This window comes from Glycine soja, chromosome 1 (genome assembly GCF_004193775.1).
Source record: "Glycine soja cultivar W05 chromosome 1, ASM419377v2, whole genome shotgun sequence".
Lineage (NCBI taxonomy): Eukaryota > Viridiplantae > Streptophyta > Magnoliopsida > Fabales > Fabaceae > Glycine > Glycine soja.
Window position 1 is genome coordinate 46,467,870 of NC_041002.1, and position 25,630 is coordinate 46,493,499.

The 25,630-nt window shown below is 36.8% G+C and overlaps 1 pseudogene; it reads right to left on the reverse strand.

Annotated features, from left to right (window-relative positions):
* Nucleotides 1–13,688: 13,688 nt before the first annotated feature.
* LOC114385798 lies at nt 13,689–14,840 on the reverse strand (annotated as a pseudogene).
* Between the last annotated feature and the right edge of the window lie 10,790 nt (nt 14,841–25,630).

Below are 25,630 nucleotides of genomic sequence, written 5' to 3' on the forward strand. Positions count from 1 at the left end.
CAGTAAATAAGATATTCAAATACATTTGAATATTAATAGGTTAGAGATAACATGTTTGTTGGAGATCCCAGCTGCCAAGGGTTAAACGTCTGCGTTCTTGTAGCATGACTGACGTGGAGGATTGACACATGACTCTGAGTGCCAAATAAGATGTCACTTGTATTTTGTAGATCTGCACAGCACAAGAATATATTTAGCCTTTCTTTTTAGTTTAGCTGGTAAATGGAAAAATTAGAATATAATTAGTCATTTTGAAATATGCATGTGTTTTACTGCATTGAAAATGTGCATCTTGACATATTAATTTTGACGTCAAATGGATGGAATAACGCAAAACCTATTATATATAAGGCTGGTAATCAAATATTGTTTGACGTAGAACCAAATATGTAAATAACATGTTTAGTTTTTTTTTTTTTTAAATAGATGCATTTAGATTAATTTAAATTTTAATAATAATAATTTTTAAAAAATAAACTAAATCGGAAACGTATTAAGTGAGATTATTAATAACAGTCCTGTGATAATTTAAAAACCGTAGTGTTTGAGATACCCTTTTCTATGAAGATATCAATAATTTTTATAAAATATTAACATTAGAATATGAATATAAATATTTTTAAGGACTTATTGAAAAATATGTGGGCTTAAAAATATTTAATAAAAATATTTTTAATTATTTAAAGTAAACACTACTAAAAAAACAGCTTTCTACATCGCCCAATTAACATCGGTTATAGCTAAAACCGATGTTAACGAAAGCACGGTGACATTTTTGTAATTAAATGGAGTTACTTAACATCGGTTTTAGCAAAACCGATGTTAACTACTTCATGCTAACATCGGTTTTTTAAATAACCGATGTTAACATGATGTTAAGATGAATATGGTAACATCGGTTTGGGCAAAACCGATGTTAACTTCATAGAGTTAACATCGGTTTTGAGGGAGCCGATGTTAAGGAGTTGATTTTAACATCGGTTTGTTAAAAAACCGATGTAATGTATTTGATGTTAACATCGGTTTTTACAAAACCGATGTTAAGTACATTTAGTTAACATCGGTTATCCATAAAAAACCGATGTTGTGTTTATAAGTTAAAAAAAATAGAGATTTCAGAAGCCGCGCGCGTTCGAAAACCTTGCCCTACCTCTTCTCTTTCTCCTCCCGCCTGAAATCGCTGTTCTCTTTCTCCTCCCGCCCGAAATCTGCCAGAAACCGCTCCGTCGACACCCACATTGTCGTTGGTCGAACCCACAGAACCCCCTACACTGCCGGAAAACCCACATTGTCCTCGCTGGAACCCACAAAACCCCCTACGCTGCCGGAAAACCCATATTGTCGTCGCTCGAACCCCATAGAACCCACATTGTCCTGGGTCGAAGAAAACCCTAGATACAGAGTTGCTACTAGGGTGCTGAAACAGTCGTCGGTGCTCAAAGGTCAAAGCTTTCTCCGCGAGATACGTAGGTGAAATTCATGTATGTTAAGTTTCGTTGTGAGTGGTTTGACCCAAATTGGGAGTGGCATCGGATAACATTTTGTTTGCGATTGTATAGGCTCCGCTGACGTGCGTGTGTTGCTGGGTTCTCTTCATCAAGGTAACACTAACTTCTATACTTCATTTGACCTATTTTATTTTTTTTGGGTAGTAATAAGTAATGTTGCATGATTTTTAGTAAGGTGTTATTCTGTTTGCACTATAACAGAGAATCAACCATGATTTCTGTAGATGGATCCACAGGGTTATTGAAATTTCCTGCAATTGCTTTAACATTTTACTGTCCAACAGAGGGGGCTTCACTATTGTTGTTTTAACATATTTTTTGTTTCTTGAGCAAGTAATGCTTAAGTATAGATAATGTTTTTACCCAAGTGGATTTAAGGAACTGGGTTGCTTGCTCTCTTTTCTATTTTATTTGCTTAATTGTTGAATGCTTCTAGACTATTTATAAACTATTCACTTGCCTCGTATTGGTAGTTTCTACTCATATCCTGTTATTGCAAATTATGCTTGTAACTGTTTTAAATAGTTAACTGTTGATATTAAAATAGGTTATTGCATTTAGTTATGTTACGATGTGGGATTAAAATAGGTAACTGTTGATAACTGTTTTGGACTATAAAAATAGGTAACTGTTGATATTAAAAACAGTTACCTATTCAAAGTAACTGGGTTCGTCAGTTCTCATATTCTTGTATTGCATTTAGTTATTATGCTTGTAACTGTTTTACAATAACATATCCTGAAGTGAACTGCTTATCTGAAAATGATGAAGGGTTTCAGCCTTTATAATGTTAGGATTTCCACCCAGGTGTCACGAATCTGCAACCCCCTCAAAGCATTTCTCCTCGTCCTCAAATTAATAACTCTATGAAAATAGGATGTGTTGCTGTCCCCCTCTTTGATCCATCTGCATCTTGATTTATGCTTATGTTGTTTTTATTCAATAATCTATTGCCATTTGCCTGTTATATCTGGCTATAGAAAATAAATCTTGGGTTATTAGATGAGGGTTATTCTGGGAGGGTGAGACATGATAAATTATACTAGGCTCTTGCAATAATTGACTTCTATGTTGCTACTACCATTTAGATTGTTTAAATAGATGTGTGGCTTGATATTGTATTAACTGATCTTTATGTTATATAGATCTTGAGGCTTGCTAGGGATCTTGGAGATTTTCTACTTGTTGGAATACACAGAGATCAGACAGTCAGGTTGGCAACCTTTATATCTCTGCCTCCCTACTGTATTTACTTTTTTATTTTTTTGTACTTTTTTTTGGAAGGCATAATTTTTTTTTTTGATCAGCAAAGATAATTATATTCATATATATAAAAAGTACCAGAGGTACTTGAAATACATGTAGTTGGATGGCCATGATCTGGTTCCAAGTCAGACTAAAATAGAGTTGTTCTGTTGTTGTTCATTATCAAACAATGGCCTCCTCCATGACAAGTTCCACTCCCATTCATTATCCTTGAAGCCTCCCATTTGTTGGATTGAGTTGTTCTGCTGTTGAGAGATTACAAACAGCCTGGGATACTTTGTGATTAATGAGACCTCACCTTGTATCCACTCATCTTCCCAGAATTTGAACCTGTCCCCTCTCCCCACCTTCCACGAGATCCCTTTTTTGATCTTCTCACCCTGTTGTGCATTCTGAAAAATTATCTTTAGATCCCTCTACCACAAAGAGTCCTTATTACTGCATAATGTATAATATATTATTGAGATAAACAAAAATAGTACAAGTGGTACTGAATGAAAAGATAATACAAAGCACCTCTGGTGCTGCCTCCATTTACCCAGCAAAGCTTCATTAAATTTAGATATTTCTTTAATTCCCAAACCACCTTCCTCCTTAGGTAAGCAAATAGCTTCCCATTTTACCCAGGGAATTTTCCTCCACCTCATGTCCCACCTCCAGTTATTATGATTAAAATGTCCCATTTGAGAGATGTGGTCCTTTTGCTGTCTACTTATAAGGAAAAGCTGATTATACTTCTGCTGCAGGGTGTGTTGTTCCCCTAGCCAGTTATCAGTCCAGAATTTAATATTCTCCCCACTCCCAACCTTCCAAGCCAAGTTGTCTTTAAAGATACCGCAGTCCGACTGGGGATACAGATTTCTAATGTCTCTCCACCAGTGGGAAAAGCCCCTTTTGTCACTACCATTTTGGAATTCTGACCAACCACCATAATTTGAAGTTAAAATTCTGACCCAGAGCTGCTGTTGCTCAGATGCAAAAGCCCATATCCATCTTCTCATCAGAGCTAAATTGAATTTAGAGATATCCTTTATCCCCAGGCCCCCTCAGTCTTAGGGAAACAAATATCATCCCATTTGACCCAAGGAATTTTTTTGTGGTCATTGTCCCCACCCCACAAAAAATTTCTTTGGAGGGATATCAGCTTTTTGACTACCCTCTGAGGAATTTTAAAAAAGGAAAGGAGATAAATTGGGAGGGAATTAAGGACAGAATTGATAAGGGTGATCTTCCCAGCCATGGATATATCTCTTTGAGCCCATTTGGCTAATTTAGACTTGAATTTAGAAATGAGAGGCTCCCACACCAGCTGGCTAGAAGGATTAGCCCCAATAGGTAAGCCTAAATAGAGGAAAGGATATTCCAGCTGTCGACAGTGCAAAATATTGGCTGCTTCCAAAGACCAATTGACTCCACCCCCTATTATCCCAAATCGACTTTTAGCAAAGTTAATCTTTAAACCAGAAGCTAATTCATATCCTCTTAATAAGGCCTTTATAACATGAATATTCTCCCACACAGCCTCTCCTACAAAGACAGTATCATCAGCATACTGCAAAATGTTGATAGGCTCCTTTTTCTTTCAAACCAAGAAGCTTCTATAGAGGTTTTTGTGGACTGCTTGTCTCATCATACCAGTAATACCTTCACCTACAATATTGAATAGTAAGGGAGCTAGGGGATCCCCTTGTCTCAAACCCCTTGTAGGGAGAAATTCCTTAGAAGGGCTGCCATTAATCAAAATTCATATAGATGCTGAGTGGAGGCAAGCTGATATCCAGACCAGATATCACTTGTCTCAATCTATTTGCTAATAACTTAGCTATCACCTTGTACATACATCCAATCAAGGAGATTGGTCTGTAGTCATCAAATGACTGGGGGTGTTTGGTTTTGGGAATTAGAGCTATGAAAGAAGCATTACTGCCTCTAGGGAAGCTGTCATGCGCATGGAATTCATCTACAAATCTTCTGAAGTCAGTTTTCATCATTTCCCAAAATTCTTTAATGAATTTGAAGTTGAAGCCATCAGGTCCAGGACATTTGTCCCCATCATAACTCCACACTGCTTCTTTGATCTCCAAATCCGAAAAAGGAACAACCAAAAACTCCCTCTGCTCCTGGTTTATTGAAAAGAATTGCACTCCATCAAAAGTGGGTCTACAAAACTGCTGCTCAGTAAATCTGTTGAGGGAAAAATTCACAGCCTCCTTCTTAACATCATTGGGGTTCTGAATCCATTCACCCTGAATGAGAAATCCTTGAAGACCATTATAATGTCTTCTGAAATTGATGACTTTATGGAAATAAGTTGAGTTGTTGTCCCCTTCTTTTAGCCATTTAGCTCTAGATTTATGCCTTAATAAAGATTCATAAGTTGTTGACGCCTCCCACAATTCTTGCTGTAATTCTCTCTTAGACTTTATCTCATCATCAGATAGGCTACTATTAGATGCTAAATCCTCCACTTCATTGAGCTTCTTCTGAATTTTGTGGATCCCCTTATCATTTATGAATTGTGCAGTCTGCAAATGAAACAACTACTAGTACTATTGTAGACAAGTTTTCCTTCTCCATTACTCACGGAAAAAGCTAAACCCATTATCATTATGGTTTTTCTCTATTTGAATACTGGACAACCCTCATATTGTTGATAAAAGGCTTTAAATACACTATGGCTAATTTCTGTATGGTTTTTTTTAGGGTTATCATTTACTACTGCTAATTGGCATTGCTGTGGAAGCGCTTTGATTATATCTTTGAAGCCTCGAACTCAGGTATTTATATGTTTGATTCGAAAACTAATTTGAAATTGTTGTTGTATGCATTACTGGTATATTTTTAACTTATGCTATGCCTGTCTACATGACCTTTCTTTCATTGGACTGATATGTTCATGCGTTCTGTATATATATGTTGTGACTGCCATTGTCGTTCTCTCTGTCTTGTATTATGTTTTTTTTTATCAGCAAAATTATAATTTGTATTGAAATAAAGTACCAGAGGTACTAATTATAAAGGTATGGACTATTATATGTAGTACATAAGTAGTCTAATAGGTCTACTTGTGTAGTGTACAAGTATTTCTGAAACTATGTGCACTCCCTCTACAAAAACAAAAAGCCTTGTCTACAAAAACAAAAAGCCTTCTCAAATTGTCTAAGCCAAGTCCAAATTATAAAGATAGCATCTTCAAAAAGCCGATTAGTATCAAATTCTGCATTTGCAAACAAAATTGTGTTTCTGAGCTTCCATATAGACCATGTTACTGGTAGCCACCAATACCTCCATTGCTTAGCCCTTAATCCTTCCATCTAGATAGAAATGTGCTGCATGAAGTGTTGTTTCGGGCTGAAGGGGAAAGCGCCTTTGATATTCATCCATGACATCGATTCCCACCAAATTGGTTGGATTTTGATGCAATGAATAAATAGGTGATCTGTATGTTCCTTTTTCGCAGATTCTGCTTTGTGGGCAGTTTGCCCCTGCATAATCTCATAGCGAATACCGCAATTTTGCTAGGTATCTTTGTCTTCCATAGTTCCATACTCCAATCCTCCTTCTGGCCACCAGCAATTTCCTCCCATATCAGATTGTAGGCGCTGCAAGTTGTGTAAATCCCTGATGAATCTTTTATCTACTCCCAAATGTCAATTTGTTGTTGTTGTATGCTTTGTCCTTGTACCTCCCTAAGGAAACTGATGGCAGTATCAATTTCATTGTCAAAAAGCAGTCTTCTCCATGAAAAATTCCATTCCCAGCCCGTGTCATTTTGAGTTCCCATCTGCCTAATGGTGTGATTCTGCTGTAAGGATATAATAAACAGCCTGGGGTACCTTTCTGCTAGCGACTCCTCTTGATTAATCCACTTATCTGTCCAGAATCTAACTTTCTCTCCATCCCCCACCTTCCACCTCATGTTATTTTGAATAACCAATCCCTGTTGAGATTGATTGAAAGCTTGTTTTACATCCCTCCACCAAACACATTGTTTTGCTGAATTTCCTATTTCTTCAAGGTTCCTCCATCCACCATATTTGGAATTCAAAACTCTGGTCCACAGCTCACCATTTTGTTGCATTAATAGCCCCTATAGGTATGCCAAGATACACAAAAAGAAGAGTTAAGCAGCTGCAGTTGAAGTACTTTGCTGCATCATGCTTCCATTGATTAGAAATCCCGACAGCTGGAGTTGTGTTGATCCCTCAGGAAACGATCTTGAGACGGGTGACTCTGACAGGTGCGGCTTGTACATAGAAGCAGATCCTGCCCGCCTGGTTGCCGTGGGGAGAGTTTATGAGGGATCCACTCTTGTTCATAACACTCCTTTGTTGCCTGGCCAAGTAAAGGTGAGTGTGGACGAGGTTAAAGATGCATATGCTGCAGTTCCTGTACCCACTGTTGAGGTTTCCTTAGTGGGGCAGACACTTCACACCTTCCTTGCTTGGCTGACACATCTGATCAAGTCTTTATCAAACCAGGTACTTATTGTCCTTACTATATGTTTCTTCTTTTTAAATTAATTCATTAAGCGTGCCTCAAATTTGGCTATTTAACTTTGTTTCATGAACAGGTAGCTGTGTCTCCGCCAAAACCACCTCCGAAGCCCGATCCGGAGGTCGATGATCCACTTTATCTGATGACATTGACTATCCCAAAGCTTTTCTTGAGGCCTTATCAGGTTAGATAGGATGCCACCGTGTTCGGGGTCGTTAATCCAGATTTCCCCCTGTACATAAAGCACGAAGACCTCTCCGAAATCGCACACGGTGGTCAATGTCTCAGCATATCAGTGTTACAGTTGTGGATTCTGTAAGTCTTTATATAAAAGGCTTTTATTTACCTAAGTTATGGCTTTCAATTCATAAATATTTAACTTTGACTTAACATAAACAGACATATCACTAAAACATGTATGCGAGCGGGGAATTCTGATATCTATGGATTCCTCAAGCCTCAGTCCATTCAGAGGTCTGTGCAATCGCAGTTTGAATCTGAAAGTTACATAAAGAGTTGGATGCAGAGTTCACAACGCGATGTGTATCTTGGAGCCTACCTAAATGGGTAAGTAACAAAATAACAAAATTTAATTAATGTTTACTAATGTACTAACCCATTTTAGGTTCCACTGCAGCGGACATTGGCAGATGGTGGTCATCCTGCCCAAGGAACACTTAGTTGTCTGGTTTTGTTCATTGCATAATAGGCCAGACAACTACCTTAAGGGGATTATTAATAGGTTAGTGTTCTTTTCAATACATTTGCATTGTAATACCTCAACGTACAACAACAGTTTTTAATTGTTACTCATATGGAACAGTGCTATCAAGGGTCTTGATGATGCTCCACAGCCTAAATCAAAGGCTCCTGCTAGGTGGATTGTCGTCAAGGTACGTCATTTACATAAAACTTCCACTTATATATATTTCTTTATGTGTTTGTACACTAGTTGTTTAATTAATATCCAAATTTCATTATATATTTAGTGTAATAGACAAAAAGGAACTACTGAGTGCGGCTACTATGTCATGCACTGGATGTCCACCATCATTTTAGGAAGTTTTAGAAATAATTGGGAAGCGGTAAGTTTATTTCAAACAAAATCGATTTATTTATAATTTGTATTACATTATTAACTTAATATGATTTATTTAATCATGCAGTATTTTAACGACCCTAGACCATTGGAGCCTGAGAGATTAAAAGCATTGCGGATCTAGTGGGCACAATTTTATCTCCGAGTTAGAGATCAGGCCTAGGATTTAGGGAAATTTTTTAACATTTTTTACATTTTCTATGTAACATGAACATTGAATTCATTTGTTGATTATTCTTTATAATATATAAATCTGCTATTTGATGTTTATTATCATTAAAACTGCTTGAAAGCAGAATAAAATGTTTCTTTGCTGTGAATTGGGCCTCCTGAAATTGCATTTGACAGGTACAATTTTGGGTTTATTTTAAAAACAGAAAGTGTATATAAAAAAAAATATTTGAAAACAACATCGATTATTAACAAAAACCGATGTTAATATCATAACCAACATCGGTTATAATACAAAACCGATGTTAACGTTTGTATATTAACATCGGTTTTTGGGGAATAACCGATGTCGGCGTTTGTATTTTAACATCGGTTATCTGTAGATAACCGATGTCAACTAGTGTACATTAACATCGGTTAATTATAATTAACCGATGTGAATATTTGAATATTAACATCGGTTATTTATAATTAACCGATGTTATACACAAAGAACTACACCAAATAAGTGTATGCATCATCAACATTGACATCGGTTTTCTAGAAAAACCGATGTTAAGGGTATATATTAACATCGGTTTTTCTCAAAAACCGATGTTAAACTAACATATTAACATCGGTTTTACTGGAAAACCGATGTCAACGTTCATCATGCGTACACTTTTTTTGCTGTTGTTCATTGTGTTTAACATCGGTTATTTAGAGAATCGATGTTGTCATATGTATGTTAACATCGGTTCTCCAAAACCGATGTTAACATTCATACATTTAATATCGTCACTTTCAATATCGGTTTTAAAACCGATGTAAAATGTTTTAAATAACCGATGTTGAAAGTGTATTTTTTAATAGTGAAAATGTTAAATATTGTATTTTTGGGGGAAAGAATCGACAGTATTACATTAAACATGAGTTGGTCAAATATTTTAAACATAAGTCATTTTTAAAACATGATTCACGAATGTCAGTGTTCGGCTCCTTGAAAGTTCAGTCATACACGATTACATTATTAATATCAAATAATTGATGTTATACTCAACAATACATATAATTAAATTAAATTATTTTATACGTACAAATGTATGGATAAAATAGCGCGAGATTGTTACGGCTTAATTACTAGTCTCGTGTTTAAATTCTAAGAATTCTATTGTTTTTTTTTAATTTATTTTAAGAAAAGTATTTAGTTGTGTGAAGTCCTCGAAAGTAAAATTTTACAATCTACAGGATCCTACTTAACTCAAATAATATTTAACTCTGGTGGAAAATACCTATATTTGTGGTAAAAAAATATTTTTATTTTACATTTATTTTTTAATCTTTTATATAAAATACTTTTTAAAATTAAATAGGATACTAAATTTATCATACTTGGAATGCAGGCTTAAATACATTGTTGGTGATTTTATTTTTTAAAATTCAAAAATTTTGTTCTCTATTTTAAAATAGAAATATCTATTCATTCAATTTTATAAAATCTATAATTTTTGTCCCTTTATTAAGGTTATGTTTGATAAAATTAGTTAAAAAATGAAAAGTTAGTCGAAAGTCAAAAAATTAATTGATAATTGAAAATTGAAAAATTAACTTATTAATTTATAAGTGTTTGATAAAACTAGTTGTTGAAGTAATTGGGAATGACAGAAAATAATAAAATAATAATTTATTTAAAAATGACAACTAGGAAATTGAATAAATATATTGAGATAAAAATAAAAGAAAATATAAAAAAGGTACAAGCTAGGAGTTAACATTTTAAAAAATGTTATTTCAAATAGTATTTCAAAAAATACTAAAAACTACTAAGTTATTAAAAATGCTTATTAGCTTAAATGTTGTGCGAAGTATAGCCTAAATTCAAAGAGATTAACATGATGTATGTAATGTATTTCTTTTCAACACATTATTATTATTATTATTATTAAAAAAATGTTCAATTAGGATATATATGGTTAGTCTAGTAATGAAAAGAGAAGGAAAGGGAGAAAAGTTGTGCCATAGCTATAAAAATCAGATCTGTTAGACTGGTTCAGTTAGGACTCTGCCATGGAGGATCTGATCAAGGTATAAGACCAAAAATGTAGTTGATCCGGTTTGATTTGACAGAGTTTGATCAAACTTGGTTACTCGAATTAAGTTGACTTACTTAAAAATATATAAATATATATTTTTAAAGTTTCTACATACCATATTAAATTGTTAATAACTAATTATTAAATAACATATAATATATTCCTAATATATATATATATATATATATATATATATATATATTTACATAACAATATATAATAACTAATTATTAACATATTGATCATAATGTGATTCAATATAAACATGTTTTATACATTTTCAATACACTTATTTATGGTCATTTAAAATTTTTTATATGGAATTCTAAAAAATAAAAGTTTCCTTAATAGTTTAATGATAATATTTGGAGTATATATATATAGAATTAATAAGTGACTGGCTAGTTTGACCTTTTGATCTAATGATCTAATGTCTCGCCCAAATTAATAACCACGCCAACTTTCATAATACTGAGTCACAAGTTCAAAATTCCACTAACAAAAAAAACTAACATTACTAACAACTAAAATTTACCAATAAAAAATACAGAAATGTCCAATTCTAGTTGCAAAGCTTTTCGTCCTTCCGTCCCGCCACCAATCTGCTCAAAACAAGGGTGAGGAGGTGAATTGACCTGCTTTTAAAAATTTGTCAGAAAAGCCAACCCATTTTTTTTTATTTATTTTATAAGTTGGGGAGACAAATTAGTTGAATAATAGAAAAAATAAAATATTCTTTTGATAAGTAAACTACGAATGTATATATAGATTAAAAAAATTACTGAGATTTTTATACTTAAAATTGGGAAATTAATTAAAAAAATTTGAGTGTATGGCAATAGTTATTTTTTAGTATATTTGATTAGATTATGAACTTATATGGCCAAAATAGAATTGTTTAATAAATGAGTTTATTTTACAGACTTGTAAAAAAAATTGACACACTAGTTGAAAATACATGTAAAGTTGCAAACTATAATTGATTTCATTTTTATCGTTAGTTAATAAAATTTATCTTTTTATCTCATCCTAATAGTTTAACAAAATCCTTAATTAACCTCACATTCACAGTACCTACACTAATATTATTTATTTTATCATATCCTTTTAACATTAACGTATTTATTTTAATTATTAATAAAATATTTGATCTTAAACCAAAATAGTAAAAGTTTTAAAAAAATCTAAAGTTAATATTAACTAAAACATATTTTTTGTCTAAAAAAAACCCATATATATATATATATATATATATATATATATATATATATATATATATATCACTAATAACTAATTTAATTGATCACTGTTCATTCAATAAATTAATACCCATACCATTCATTTTGCTGAATGACAATAAATTAATACCATTCAACTAAAGAACTTAACACTTTAGGTTTTAACTAAATTTTTAATTACTTTTCTGAAACATAAAATCTAACTATTTTTTTTAAATATATGAAATTTTAAGAAATATCTCCAATCGTTCAGCAAAAGACTAATCTCTTTCAAGAATTTTGAAGGCACAAAAAAGAGATGTCACTTCTTAACTAGATGTTTTTTTCATATACAAAAGTCCAAATTCGAACCCTTCATCACTATTTGTAACTCAATCTTCCAAAAGATAATGAATTGACCGCACAAATCAAACATGATTTGCCAGTCTTAATAAGAAGTGGCCAAAAATTTATTGGCTATCTCAAAATGTTAAATATTGATAAATTAATATTTTTTTTTAAAATTGCTATGTCTTTATGAATCTGTACTTGACTGATTTCATAATTTGATAGCTAACTAATTATTGTGCAAAGTGCAAACAAGGCCGCACCAATGTAACACCGTTATTATTCTCAAGTTAAAATTAGTCAAAGAACCACAATTTTTCTGATGATTCATTTTATGTTCTCATCTTGACATTAAAGTCAGTGTAACCGAGATAAAATGGATTCTTTGTTGAAGATTAGTCTAGAAAAATGTAGATGTATAATTAGTGGTCCATTATCTAGAGAGTTCTACACCTATAGAGATGTTGTAGTGTGTAGAAACTTCTTGATGGATGTAAAAAAATATCTTCTTATATAAAGTCATAGAAACACCTAGAACATTATAGAAATGGATGGTAGATAATAAATGAATCTTGAAGACTCTAGGACTAAGTAGTATAGAAGTGTGTAGAAATCACCTATGTAACCTATATAAAGGCATAAGTTGTAGCAAGCCATGTAATGTAAGTAAAGAAGCTAATAAGCACAATTCAAGTTAAGGTGTCAATTTTCTGAAAACTCATCCTCTTCCTACTCCCATCATTTCTATCATACATTTATACCATATTCTTCCATAGAAAAAAGGCATAACCACGTCCCATATCCTAACATTTCTTAGGTTATATTTTGATGATTCATTCGTAATATTGTTCTTTTTCTTAAGTGGATCTTGAAGTAATTAAACTATCTAAGAAATTCTTGAAACATTGAACATCCATCACATTACACAAGAGGATTAGTAATACTTCTAGGATCACTTACAAGTTTTTCTTTTACTTTTGAAACCACTTGAGAGAAGATAACCCTTTCAAGAATGAAAAAAATGATGGTTGCTATATCAAAGTTAAATGCGATGTCCTCTAACAAAATACCTGCATACATATATACATAAAATTGACACAAGACATTCATGCTACATATTAAAACCAAGTATGCCAAATTCAGTCCCTAATCCAATAATCATCAATAATAACAAAACTAAAGCATGGACATAAATATAGTGCAACCATTCTTGGCTTAAATTGTTCGTTTCTTCCTAAGAAATTTGCTTTGCCTTTAACATAACAGCGAAACACTCACCAATCCTTAGATAATAGAAATGGGAAAAAGACATACATATATCCATATTCAATGTAACACACTACTAACAACTGTGGAATCTAGATGTCAACCCACAAGTGAAGAACATTTAGGTGGTGAATCTCATTAAAAAACCTAAATAAAATAAACAATTTCATAAACTAGGTAGTAAGTTATGAAGCACATTTAAATGTATGAGGTAATGATTAGTTGGTGTTGCTACTCAGCATCTCTAAGTTGAAACTGTGTTGAGTTCTTTCCTCTGCTAGCATAGAGAAGAGGTGAGAGCTTTCTCTCCAATTGAAATCCCTTTACAGGTTCCTTCTCCACTAAACCCTCAGCTTGAGCTTCTGTGAAGTTACTAAATGGGAAGGGAGAGAAGCCATATTGCAAAAACATGTTCCTCCAAGTAGGTAATTTTTCCTGCAAGCCGAGGGGACTTAATATAATCTTCTTAATGGTTGGAAGGATGAAATGGTTCTCAATATTTTGGAGGACATCTAGGTTCAGATTCGCAACATCAAGTGATTCAAGCAAGGTTGAGTAACAGTGATGAGCATGGACTACATTGGAGGAAAATGGTACATCGATTTGGTCAAAATTTTGATCTAGAGTGACCACCACTTTTGGCCTAAGCTGCTTTACAAAGCGAAGGACTGAGGGAAACAATGATGGGTGGTTTGGAAACAAGAAAGTGGCATGTACACAACAATTGCCTCATTATCATAGAACTGGACGGAGAGTGGACATAAATGAGTGTTTAATGACTCAATCCTTAAAACATTGAGCTCAAAAGACATGTTGATGTCTTTCGTAGATTGGTTCAACTCTTCTTGAGCAATATTGATCTCAAACTCATCACAAGTGAGGGGTGATACAATGGCAGTGACTTTGAGCGAAGGCACACCGTTACTCCTTAGGGCAAGCACTTGCATAAGAGAATACCATTGCACCCCAAGCCCGATATCAAAATCGATAATGTGAATTTGATCAAACATTTCCATAGCTTCAAAGACTGGTTGATTACTAGTGAAGTTGGCAAATTGAACAACATATGATATCTTAGAAAAGGACTTATATGCTCCAATTTTGAATATTGAACTAATAGGTGTGAAGGCCAAGACATTCTGAACATTTAAATGAAGCAGTGATATCAAGGCCTCCTTCATGTAAAAATATCCCTATGAAAAGGTTTATCAATTGGGGAGAGCTGGTGATTGAGCCGCGCAAATATCCCTTGCGCCTGAACCAGATTACCAGCTTCTATCAGCTCAACAGTTTTGTATAGTTGGTCATATATAGCATGATGGAGCTGGTGGCTTGCATCTTCTCCAGTGGAACTTGCTTTCTGTTGTTTAGCAAATGGAACAACCTGTGGTTGCATAGGGTGAGGAAACAATGGAAGTTGTGTGTGTCGCAACCTACCCTTTGGCGGGAGGGCATCGCGAGGCACACGAGAGCGTCTTCCAATGGAAGTTGTGTGTGTCGCAACCTACCCTTCAATCGGACCCTTTTGAACGATCTATTGATTTTTGAATGGAGGGGAGTGTTGGACACATGACCTCAATTATCTTAAGAAGGCGTGAATTAATTTCGCACTAACAAACTTTTAACCCTCTTCTAAAAGAGATAGGCTCAGAATGTAGAAGAAGCAGCAATCAATGTAATAATGTTCTTTAAACATGAAAGAAAAAATTGATTGTAACAAAATAAACGAGATAAGGGAAGAGAGAATGCAAACACAGTTTTATACTGGTTCGGCAAATTCCGTGCCTATGTCCAGTACTCTAGCAATCCACTTGAGATTTTCCACTCCCTTTGTAAAAATCCGTTTACAAAGTCTGAAACACACAGGGACAACCCATCCCTTGTGTTCAGGAATCCTTACAACTTAAGAGACCCTCGGTCCCTTAATCAATCTCTTTGAATGAGAAGAAAGAAAGAAGAATTCTCTCTTGAAGAGATGGATATTACAATTGAAGTCCATGGAGAAACTCTTAATGGATTTGCAAGTGTTTGCCCAAGAGTTTCTTTTGAGAGAGCATTTGGCAATGAAGTTCTCTTGGAATATCTCTCTCTTACATTTTGTGTCCCAAGTCACCTATTTATAGGCCTTTGATGACCATTCAAAAATCTCTTGCACAGATGTGACTCTCAGGAGTTATTTTCTGAAGAGTTGTGACTCTTGGAAGTTATTTTCTGAATTTCTGAATTCTTGACTTAGATCAAACTTGAGAAGCGCTTATCTTTGGCATCATCAAAATCATGTATACATGCATTCACATTCTCCACCTTTTTGATGATGACAATCAAGTGATTTCTTTTCGACATCATAAAAACAATGCATGATCCACATTCTCCCCCTTTTTGATGATGACGCTCATTATCCAAGGCTTGATCTTTTTGACATCATCAAAATCTTCATGATTTACAGGGAGAACTGTTAACGCGTTGGACCTTGAACGATTTCAAATGACCTTTTTGCGAGCAAAAGTTTGATTCGTGAGTTGATTTTAGCCTTAGTTTCACTTGGTTATTTCCCAACTCGTTAAAGAGAACTTTCAAAGTAAAATGTCCGATTGACACTTATTTTATTCTTTTATTATTTTTTGATTTAACTGAGGTTACGACGTGAACGATTGGTTGAATTTTATTTTAAAGGAAATTAAACGAGATTACAACATAAACGATCGATTGGAATTCATTTAAACATTATTTAAGTGAGGTTATGACTTAAGCGATTGGTCGGAACTCGCTTAAAATGAAGAAAAAGAATACCGAAAGTAGAAGAATAAAGATGAAAACATACAAAGAAAGAATGGACCCCTAAGGGTGCATAGAATGAATTCAAAGCTTCAAAATCAAAAACTAACCGGTTGAAGATCGACGAACAATGAAAAAGGAACAAAGAACGGCGAAGAACGTCCACGGAATTGATCACGAAAACGTCATGGAAGCGCCTTGGCTTGGATTTTTTTTCCTTCTTTCTTCTTCTCCTCACTAATTTTAAGTGAAAACTAAATATCCAGAGTGCCGACCCTTCATACTCAGCCTCCCTCCCCTATTTATAACAAAAATAGGGGAGGTACTTACCGCCCAGCTCGCCCAGGCGAGCTGGTTGCTTCCTGATGAAGCTTTCTGATGGGCCCCAATGGGCCCAGTGCTGAAGGACACTCCCCAGTTTGATCAGTTCACCCCCATTTTTCGTATTTTGATCATTTCATTCCAAAACATCGCGAAACTTTACGGGTTACGCGGCAAAGAGTGTTATGCATCTCAACTCGGCTGGCAAGAATTTAAATGGTTGTAAACAAACGTTCCCAAACAAAATTAAGGTATGACAATTGCCCATTCTTACTTATCTTTTATTGGAGATAAAAGGGAAGTAAAGATAAGACACTAATTTCATTCGAATCGCATTTCCACCCGACCGACCATTAGCTCAATCAGCGAAATCTGTCAAAAGAAAGAGCATAAAAGACATCAGGTGCATCAGCAAAAGCCTTGGTGCCTTGAAAGCGATAAAAGAAATCGATAACCGTGACGGCCTCTGCATGCTATCGAACTCGTTTGTCTCGGGATAGCAGGGGAGACTCCAGTAGCCTTGGTCAACAGACATTGAGTCTCTCGACCGAGGAAGCAGACGACTATGTTTGTCTTTGCATGCCATCGGACTTGATTTTCTTCCAGATAGCAAAAGAGAGCCTTTGTGCTTCATCGGACTTGATTGTCTCTGAATGACAAAAGAGGCTGCAAAAAATCTCCAAATGATTACAAATAGATGACCATCATCATCCCGGATACCATCGGACTCGCTTGTCTCTAGATGATAAAGGGGACTTTGATAGTCTCGGAACAACAAAAGCAAGTGACCACTATAGTCTTTGCACGCCATCAGACTTTGATTGTCTCTGGATGGAAAAAGAGGGGACTAAAGTAGTCCCGGTCGATAGACACTAAATCTTCGACAAAGGGTGCAGATGACCATATTTGTTTTCGCGCGCCAATGGGCTTGCTTGCCTCTGGTTAACGAAGGGGAGACTAAAATAGTCTCGGTCAATAGACATCGAGTCTTCGATGAAGGGAGCAGATGACCATATTTGTCTATGCTGTCATCGGACTTGTCGTCTCTAGATGACAAAGGTGCGGATGACCATGAGTTGTCTCCGCGTGCTATCGGACTCGATTGTCTCTAGATAGCAAGAGTGCGGATAACCATTAAATGTCTCCACATGTCAATGGACTTGATTGTCTCTGGATGACGAAAAGGAGAGACTAAAGAAGTCTCGGTCGATAGATGTCGCGTCTTTGAGAAAGGGTGGAGAGGACCATGTTGGTCGCTGCGTGTCATCGGACTTGATTGTCTCTGGATGACGAAAAGGAGAGACTAAAGAAGTCTCGGTCGATAGATGTCGCATCTTTGACAAAGGGTGGAGAGGACCATGTTGGTCGCTGTGTGTCATCGGACTTGATTGTCTCTGGATGACGAAAAGAAGAGGCTAAAGTTGTCTCAATTGATAGACATCGTATCTTCGAAAAATGGTGTAGACCACCATGTTGGTTTCTACGTGTCATCGTACTTGATTGTCTCTGGATGACGAAAATGAAAGACTAAAGTAGTCTCAGTCGATAGACGTCGCGTCTTCGACAAAGGATGCAGACGACCATGTTGGTCATTACGTGTCATCGGACTTGATTGTCTCTAGATGACGAAAAGGAGAGATTAAAGTAGTCTCGGTCGATAGACATCGAGTCTTCGACAAAGGGAGTAGACAACCATATTGGTCTCTGCGTGTCATCGAACTTGCCATCTCTGGATGATGAAGGGAGACTAGGGTAGTCTCGGTCAATAGACATTGAGGCTTCGAGAAAGGGAGCAGACGACCATATTGGTCTCTACGTGTCATCGGACTTGCTGTCTCTGGATGACGAAAGGAGATTAAAGTAGTCTCTATCGATAGATGTCGCATCTTCGACAAAGGGTGCAGACGACCATGTTGGTCGCTGCGTGTCATCGGACTTGATTGCCTTTGGATGACAAAAATGAGAGACTAAAGTAGTCTCGATCGATAGATGTCGCGTCTTCGACAAAGGATGCAAACAACCATGTTGGTTGCTGCGTGTCATCGGACTTGATTGTCTCTGGATGACGAAAAAGAGAGACTAAAGTAGTCTCGGTCGATAGATGTCGCATCTTCGACAAAGGGTGCAGACGACCATGTTGGTCGTTGTGTGCCATCGGACTTGATTGTCTCTGGTTGACGAAAAGGAGAGACTAAAGTAGTCTCGGTCGATAGACGTCGCGTCTTCGACAAAGGGTGCAGGCGACCATGTTGGTCGCTGCGTGTCATCGGACTTGTCGTCTCTGGATGACGAAGGGAGACTAAAGTAGACTCGGTGTTGTTTCACTAAAAATGCGAACACGCTTTAGCAAAGAAAACAAACCTTCAGCCGATCAGAGCAACATACATTTTTGAAGAAAAACAATGCGTCTATTGGGGAAGGAAAGCATGCTGATAAAATTTTCTCATAACCACAAATGAGATTTAGGATATTAGCGTTTCATTTTTAAACGATCATTTAGAAGAAACACTGGGTCCAACTAAAAATAGAGGAAAACCACTGAAAGTGTATAAATCTCACATAGGCAAGTGTTTTATCCTAATTCCGAACCATAGATATGTCATGACTTGACTTTGCAAATCATTTCCTATCAAATCAAAGATAACATGGGTCATTATGGATCAATAGGACATTTAGGAAGTTGGATTTTGGTGGGAAATTTGGCTTTGGGAGTTTCCACCTTTTCCCTTTCCCCCTTTTTTGTCTAGCATGACACGAAAGAGATGCGGGCACAAAGATTCAGTTGATAACCAACAAGGGGAGCTTCATGTGTTTCAATTCATGGTTCCTTTTCTTTTGCTTTTTCTTTCTGCTTGTGACAATGCCATACATCATTCAGACATTGTCTGGTCCAATGACCTTTCTGTATATTTTTCTTTTGCTTTCTTCTGATCTTTGATCGGTAATTTTTCTTTTCTTTTTCTTTTGCTTTCCTCCAATCTTTGATCGGGGATTTTCTCTTTTTCTTTTCCTTTTGAGGCACATTCATAACTTAACAGTAAATGAAGCTTTTTCTTCCTCTCATTTTTTTTATAGATCCTTATGTTCTTTTTTCGAGGATAAGGGCAAAAATTTCTACCCTGGGTCGAGGCTTAGGGCCGACGGATTGAGGTTTTGGCCCAAAGAGGCTTTATAGAAGGAAAGACATGACGTATGTAAGGGTACTTGCTTTGGCCAGAGGTTCAGGGATACAAAGGAATGCCCCACATTATTTCCATGACACGCATATAACAACGATGATTTGGAAACTTATGCAAAACTGATCATGCACGCACCCATGTGGACGCTCAAGCTTCAACTTTGTGGTCATGTAACACTAAGGCTTAGGATTCATTTTTCCTATTTAAAATCAACCCACTGTTTCCAAAAGATGCTTTTTTTTATCAATTTATGCACACATCCGAGCCCATTTAGGCATTAGGAAAAATTTTCACGGCATTCACCCTTCAGGTGTACACACATTTTTTTTCTTTTTTTTTTCAAAAACCTTGTGTTATGATTGGTGGAACCTTTTTTCAAAGAAAAACTGGCAATCACTTCTTTCCAAAAGCGTCTTGCCTTTTTTGTCAAAATTTAACTATTTTTCTTTTTGTTTTTCTTTTTTTAAAGAATCCCTTGCAAAAATTTGACTACCTTCCCGGTCTGCGCTTGTTTATTTTAATTCCTAGGATTATGAGGAAACTAGGCATATTCAACTATGACTTAAGAAACATAGGTGAACAAATAACAAGTAGAAATTTAAAAGGTACTAGGCTGCCTCCTAGTAGTGCTTCTTTAACGTCTTGAGCCGAACATAGGACGACGACCTGTCGATCACGAGCCCAATACCTGCTCGTACTTTCCCCTAAGTCTCCAAATATAGGAAAATAGTACTGCATTGTAAAATATGACTATGCTACCACTTACCTTTGCTTACCTTTGGCCTTGGACTTGGTGTGGTATCGACCAACTCTTCTTCTATCCTCCGACTTACAGGACAACAACGATGAACATGCATGCTTATGATTGGGCAATTCAAGGGTAATAATTCAAACAAATATTTATTATGTTCAAAATTACTTAAACGCTCGCGGCACCCCTATAGATCGAGCGAGATGACTCGGGATCGATCGCATGCACCATTTGAAGGATGGCCATGGATTGTCACACTTTGGTGTATGACCAAGTGAAACTTTCTTGATTTAAGGTCATAGAGTGATGCCAGGGGTCTGTTGACCCCACTGAGACTTAATGGCAAGGGTTGATCTTGACAGAATTTATGTAACAAAGCTACCCTTGGATTTGAAAGAAATCTTAAAGAGTTTGCATGAGAGACTAACATAAGATGTTTGGGCATCTTCCACGAGCTCTTAGCCAAATGAGTTTGCTTCTCAAACGTGCAAGTGCGAACCTCAGGGGTTTCTTTTTTTGTTTTATATATTTTTTAACAATCACAAGCATGTGCAGGTTTCATTCTAGAATCCTAACTTAAAAGCAAATTAGTCATTCCTTGATCCACATGGGCTTTATTGGGCTTTTAATGCGGTCAGGGGTAAGAGGGTTATGAAAGAAAGGATTAGACAGGCTCAAAGAGTGTTTGAGGGTTATATTGAGTAAGAACCTCAAGGGCGTCTTGCTTATACCTTTTGTTCATTTCCACTTTGAGTTGGGCTCTACTCCTTTTGTCTTGTACATTAATCTTCTATTCCACTTTTGTGCCTTTCTTTTGGAGATCTTTTGTCTCTCTTTTTTCACTCACCTTTGGCGGAATCTTTCTTTTCATTGTTGCCCAACTTCATGCATGTGTAGTTTGCATTGCTCTTCTTGTTGGTTTAGCAGTGGTTCCCACTCGGGGCTTCTATTTTGTTTTTGCTATTTTTCTTTGTTGTTGTTTTTGGAAAACAACATGCTTTGGCTTGGAGGGGGTAGCAAAGGATAGACTAGTGTTTGAGATATTGAAACATGGCCATGTGTCATTTCAAATCTTGACTAGATCCTCTTTGTAGTTTGAATTTTGGGACAAAACCTTAAAAACACGCCTCTGATTGTTATTTATTATTATTATTATTTTTCTTTTCAACCCTAATTTTTGCTTAGGCCGCCCTTTCGGGTTTTCAACCTAACGGGTGAGGAATTTTGATCTGCCCCAAAGTTCGCTTGAGGCTCATGCACGGTGCCTCTCATTGCCCCAGTGTAGGGCTCTGAGGTGTCTATCGTTGTCTTTCGTCGTGACCTTGTAGTAAGGAAGAAAAGAAAGAAATTATGCAGGTTCTCGAAAATGGATTTTGAAGGATGAGAAACATTGAAAGGATTTTCAATTGACAGATTAAGTCAAACGATTCCCTTTTTTGATAACTCATTTTTCTCTCAAAAGATAACTTTTAAGAATGACAAAATGAGGTCACGTAAATGTTTGTACTTTTATTTGAAACACAGTCAATCAAATGCTTTTTTCTTTTTATTTTTTATTTTGTTTCAAACTTTACTCGTCGTTTTACGGTACCTCGACCAAATGTGCAGAACGAGTAACTTCTGATCGAACAGACTTGGAAGTCAAAACTCAGGAGCGCATATTGCTTGAGCAAACAAACCAATGGCTTACACTCACGGTCCAGTGGAAGTCAAATAAGAAAAGATGTAATTGTGAGAGGATGAGAGACAAGGATGTCAAATTTATCCATATTAGTAGCATTGCAACCGTTGTTTACAATAATGGCATAAACTTGGAAATCATAATCAGTCATTAGAGACATCTAATAACAACCTTCAAATTGCCCTATGTATGGTGTCGCCTGCCAATGTCAGAATTCACAAGCGATTCTCCTCAAATTTCAGCCACCCGCATCAATTAGACCTTGCACCTTATGTTTCAGGGTCCTACAATGCTCAATGGAATGCCCCGGGCCTCCTATATGATAAACACATGTTGCGTTCGAGTCGTATCCTCGAAAATATGGAGGTTGAGGAACCTTGGCTGGGGTTATGACTACCATTAAATTATCGAGTAGATATGGGAGCAAGTTAGCATAGGTCACCGGAATTGGGGTGAATTCTACAAGCTTTTTTGCTGCAAAATTCCTTCCTAGGTTGGTGTTTTGGTTTGTGCTAAAGGTGGTGTTTGGCATTGGTTGTGTGGCCGACAGGCTTTGTGGCTGATTTATTGATGGCCTTTGTGGATGATTGGGTGGTGGGTAACGAGGAGGGCTGATATCGGCTGAGTAATGACATTGTTGAATAGGTGGGAAATTTGGCCATGTAGGAATGGCAACCAAAACATGGGTTCCTTCCTCCTTCTCATTCTCTCCATTTGCCCCAAGCTTTTTACTTGTCAAAGCGAGACAATCAAATTTTCCTATTCTCAGACCCACTTCGACCCTTTCACCAGCGAACACTAAATCGGCAAAGCTTGAAGGCATGTAACCCACCATCTTCTCATAGTAGGACACCGGTAACGTGTCTACTATCATCGTTATCAACTCCCTCTCCATTATTGGGGGCACTACTTGAGCTGCCATATCCTTCCACCTTTGGGCATACCCTTTGAAAGATTTGTGCTCCCTTTTGCACAAGTTATGTAGTTGCGTACTATCCGAAGCCACATCAAGATTGTACTGATATTTCCTAATGAAGGCAACCATTAGGTCTTTCCAAGAATGGACTCAGGAAGGTTCCAGATTAGTGTACCAGGTGACAGCTGCCCCGTAAGACTTTCCTGGAAGAAATGCATCAACAGCTTTTCATCTTTTGTGTATGCCCCCATTTTCCTGCTGTACATCTTCAGGTGGTTCTTGAGGCAAGTAGTCCCCTTGTACTTATTGAAGTCAGGCACCTTGAACTTCGGAGGGATGGCGATGTCAGGCACTAAGCACAATTCCGCCGTGTTAGCGAAAGTATAACTTCAACCTCATTCGATGGCTCTAAGCCTTTCCTCTATATTATCCAACTTTCCCTTTTCTGCCATAGCAAGAGGGATTCTTCCTGCCACAAAATGCAAGGGTTGTGGTTGTGGGAGAAACTGAGGGCCCTCCAAAGTGTTTGGCAGGGGCACACCACCGACTGCTTGCCCTTTAGTGGCATATCCGAGGCGAGGCTCGAAGTCAGTTAGATTATGGTGGGGTATTTCATGTGTCTCCCCTATGGGTTGGGAGACATGTTCATGATTAGTTTGGGGTTGTTGGCTCTCAATGGGTATGGGTGCAGAGTTATCGACATCCTTATTGGGAGTGTGTGCAACATTAGGCAGTGTATGATTGGGAGCCAAGCTATATCGTGCGAAGGAATGCTTGTTTTAAACTTGCACAAAATGAGGGCCGCCCATACTTCCCAATTCTTTGCCTCTCTGCCCTACCATATCCGAGATGGCATGATTTATTTGGTTGAGGCCAGATGTGGGAGTCAGGTCCACCTCATCAATGACATTGGTAGCGGCAACTGCAGCCGCATTGACCTCCATTATCTTCTTCATGCTCATCATGACCTCCATCATTGTGGCCATTTGCTCTTTCATGGCCTCCAAGTCGGCCTTTATCCATTCTTGCACCTCGTCTGTTTCAACCATTACTCTAGCTCTAGCACGCATTTGGTAAGGGTGTCGTAAAGCACGTTCTTTCCTTTTGATAACAATGATTACAATTCGATTTCAAGGAAAGAAATGCAATGAGCAATGCAACCAATGAAAAACATGAATGTGTGTGAATGATGCATTGCAGATTTCACATAGGGTTGAATCAAATTTAGATTTAAAACAACATGGTTCATGACATCTTGTCAAAGTGAAACTGGAAATAACACACGGACGTTAACAGTCCTCAATAATTATGTGTTGGCAATAGACAAAGAAACGATGTAACTCGATTCATCTTTTGCCCCAATTTTTGCAAGCCGGTTCCTTTCATACTTGACTTTGCCCTGATGAACCTTTTCTTAAAACATGTGTTTAGTTCAACCCCACAATCCAAGGAATGGCAATTTTGATTGCCAATACTTCGACAACATTTCATAGAGATGAATGTCTCAGGCATACTTATGCTATGCATGGTGAAATGTAATTATGAGATGGAGATTCCCAGAGAGCTATCATTTTCCTAGTTAACCATGCATTAGGTACCATATTCACATGATTTTGAATCAACAACCTTTTTTTATAGAGAAATGGGTGTTTAATCCCAATGTGGCTGGTTTGTAGCCATCATCATGGAACCCAACACATGTAACCACGAGTGTGGTGTGACTTTCTTGTTGCTCTTTTCTTTTTTGTCCCCCCCCCCCTTTTTGCAGAGGAAAATGCAAGGGTCATGCATGAGTGAGCATGACGTGCAAATGGTGAAAATAAAATGTATGCAATTGTCAGAACAAAAGAGCATGCTAAATGCAGATGTGTGGTAATGCAGTGATTTATGCAAATGCAATGCACGAATATGATGAACGAAAAATGCAGGAATGATATGTCCATTGCAATGCCATGAAGAGATGCATGATGCAATCAAGGAATATACCAGAGTAAGTTTGCTATGTGCCCCTTAATTTGAGGAACCTAATGGAAAGGATCCAAAGGTCCACTTCTAGTGATAATTCCAGAGGGTGGTTTTAAGTAACTTTACTGGCTTGTAGAGGTATCATCCTCTTAAGTGATACATTGTGGCGATAGGGACTATCAGCAACAACGCATCACTAAAAGAGGAAAACTCTAGATGAGGCTTCACTATCATCAAGCGAGTCGAAGACTCAACATGACCACAGATTGATCTCCACTCCTTATGGCTCACATAGACCCGGGTGTAGGGCCTAATATCTCAATGTGTGTGCGAGGTATAGGTGCCATGTGTGTGTAGAAAAAAAATATTTCTAACTATGAATGTAATCAATAAACAAACACACACCAAACACAACAACATAGCAAAGGTAATGTACAAACATCGACAACATAACAGATAAAAGGGGAAAGGGAACACAAATAAAGGAGAAGTCATGATAACAACATTGCACACTGACTTGATGGCCTAACTCTCTAATTGTCCCCAGCGGAGTCGCCAACTGTCGCAACCTTCCCTCCAACGGGAGGGCGACACGAGG